Below are 3,167 nucleotides of genomic sequence, written 5' to 3' on the forward strand. Positions count from 1 at the left end.
ATATATATATATATATATAAACACATAAATAGTTTATGAGCTGTATACATATATATATATATATACACATAAATAGTTTATGAGGCGCTGCTAAAGTTCTACGTACATTTCACATTTCGAACTTTGAACTGCGATAACTAAGTGAAACAGGTACCAGACCACATGATACAGGAAACACACCTGGCAGTCTACTTCATAAGTAAATGGAATGATTGAAAGTGCAAGTGGTGATCCACCAAAGCCGCAAAGAAACCTCGTGCTGGAAGTAAGACTATGTACAGGTAAAGATTGTTTTGTGTTATTCTTTGTCTGACTGAGTACGTAGCTGTATGATATTCGACACAATATCATTAATGAGTTACTGTGTATAGGCCTCGCACTAGCGAGAGAATATCAGTACAGATGCGCTAATAATACTGCACGAAAAAACGCAGTTGTTTTCGCGCAAAGCTATAAAAAGCTGTCTCCCACTTTCAATTAATAGACTAGAAATAAAGCATTAGTAAACCGTAGTGGGAATTTCCTGTTATTCTTATATTGGTCATGGCCTCAATTTCTACGTAGAGCATATTTTTTACAGCAACAGATCGCGAGCCGTGAATCCCCAAGTTCACAGTTCAGGCACGTTAACCATTGTCCATGAAAGAAAGTCTCAACTGTAAGATTTTTTATAAATTAAAAGAAAACTATTTATACAATCAGGCCAGACTAACTTTTATGCTGTAAACAACAAAAGGGGTTTTCTTTCGTTGGTTCCTTTGTATATTATATTATCCGTGTTTTAAATAATATTTCGTAATTTCCCAGGAGAAGTTGTCCATGAATGCTAAGTTATGTGGTGTGTACTATTTGTGCTTTTTACCAGCGTTTGCTGTCGTTCGGGTAGGATTTTATGGTAGTGATAGGGTTAATATAAAATTATTGTGGTTATATAATTTAAAAGGCTACTGGGTGGTTGTTAGATGGAGGTATTTGCCGATATTTTAACAAGTTTTAGTAGTTACATAATTGAAAGCATTTCTGGCCGTTAAGTGACCGGAAATGGTTAAGTTTTAGTGTTTACATGATTGAAGAATCTTTCGATGGTTATGTGAGAGAAGAAAATAGTATTGTAAGTGAAACATTTTTCAAAGTATAGCTAAGTTCGTTTGAGAAAAATAAAAGCAAATTTTAAAAATTATTACTGAATTTACGACATCGATTTCTGACACTTTTTGTGCAACCCTAGAGAAATGTTCAATAAAAAAAACATTTATTTAAAAAATACGGACTCAAGGAACATGTAATAGGAAACCACGCCCTCTATTGTGTGCTTATTCTTCAGATTCTTAAACCAGAGAAGAGCTATCACATAACATCCGCGGTAAATAAAAGGCTTCTGCAAAATCTACTTTCTGATTGGCCATCAACACTAGAAAATCGTCACAAAAACGGAAGTTCATTTCCGGGCTGGACCGGATGACACGATGAGTCCGGTGTTTAGATTTTCTTGGTGGTTTAGCTGTATAAGGTCTCATGGGTGGAGATACGGTGAAGTAGGAAGGGTAGTGTTTCCTCTCTCGACAAAAACAAAAAAAAAAACATCTCTCACAAAGGAGCAGAATGTTTCATTATCCAATATTTATTCTAGTTCGCTTTAAAAACAATATTATTGAGCAAAACACTTTTCTGGTTGTTAAGTTGTATACTTGGAATTAAAATAAGTAACTTGGTTGTTAGGTTGTATACTTGGAAAACCAAGTTACTTATTTTAAGCCTAAATATATATATATATATACGTATATATACACACACACACACATATATATATATTATGTAGCTATTCAAATCAGAAATAGGACAGTATCTGGATTAGTTGACTAAACTCTTCTAATGGATATACGCTTATCGTTTAAAAATTCAAATTTTCTTTATGTATTTTATTACTTTTTCAACACAAATTATATAACACACCAGTTTTTAGATTATTAGTTTCTGCAGTGTGTTATTCATAAATAAAGCGTTAACTTTGGGCGGAAGAACACGCCACACATTGAGCAGTAGAATATCAATTGAATTTATTGAAAACAATTCATGTAAGTAGAGTTCTTTTACGCGGAGTTGGGCATCGAATACTGATAAACCATCGGAAAAAATAGGCCTAAATTGTGATATTTATGACCAATACTAGGCTAATTTTAGACCTTTATATTTCATATATGTTTATTCATCTATAGTAGTAGCATAATATTCACGAAACGATATTAGTCCAGTATTGTGATAATCATGAAATCACACAATTCAACTAACGCAGCAACATACTAATCAGAAGTCACACTATTTGTATGTGAAAAAAAAGCATAATGGGCTTGAAATGAGTGTCTAACCCAGGACATTGTTTTACAGTTTTCTCATAAACCGACACAGGGACTATATCCACTAGTCTTTCCTAATTTTGAACTGATAAACCTGATAGAAGACAGCTATTCAATAGAACACACAGGCAATTTGTGAGCTACTCTTGTCTGGCTGGGAGTAGCCTACTGGTTAACGTGCCGGATTGTGAATCTGAAGATCCACGGTTCGCGTTCTACTGCCTCAAAATCATGCTTAGGACTTTTGAGCGATGGATGCGTTATAAGAGTGACAGTTAAATACCTCTATCAGATTAGAGTAGCCCGAGAGTTGGCGATGGGTACCGTTGACGAGCTGCCTTTCCAACTGTCTGCCAGTTCCAATGTTGAAAAGACTGGTGCAGATTGTTTTATGTAGCTTTGTACAAATTTGTTTAACCGAATAGTGGGATTTGACCGTCACTCTTAAGGCACACCCCGACCCCTCAGCTTCACAACCCGGCATGGTAACCACTAGGTCACGGCTGCCACTTCTAAGTCGGTAAGTATTTTCAGTTTCGTTCTAAGTACATGGCCTGCTCTGATCGGAAGCTGATATTTTTATAAGAAATTTGCCTGGAAAGTTTCACAAAACTCTCAGAGAATTTTACAGCTCAAATGAAATAAAATAATGCCGGAAAAGTAACAGCAAAAAGTTAAATATACTCAAGTCAAGTATATATGTGAAAGTGCCAATGTTTTCTATGTTCTTTTTGTTTAGTCACCATCACATTTGTTATTTTAACCATGGAACTCTTTACAAATCTGTTAGCTATTTATTGTTGGTTCGTTGTT

At 35.0% G+C, this 3,167-nt stretch overlaps 1 protein-coding gene across 4 annotated transcripts in view; it reads left to right on the top strand.

Moving 5' to 3' along the window:
- Positions 1-3,167, top strand: part of LOC106462631 (homeobox protein prospero-like) — a 48,275-nt gene that overhangs the window by 31,257 nt on the left and 13,851 nt on the right. The window contains exon 1 of one of the 4 annotated variants that reach the window (XM_022389952.1): positions 121-281. The exons of the other annotated variants lie outside the window; for them this stretch is intronic. The gene's annotated coding sequence lies outside the window, so the exon portion shown is untranslated. Of the gene's footprint in view, positions 1-120; positions 282-3,167 lie in introns of those variants that run through there. 4 annotated transcript variants of the gene reach the window in all.

This window comes from Limulus polyphemus, unplaced genomic scaffold (assembly GCF_000517525.1).
Source record: "Limulus polyphemus unplaced genomic scaffold, Limulus_polyphemus-2.1.2 Scaffold1214, whole genome shotgun sequence".
NCBI lineage: Eukaryota > Metazoa > Arthropoda > Merostomata > Xiphosura > Limulidae > Limulus > Limulus polyphemus.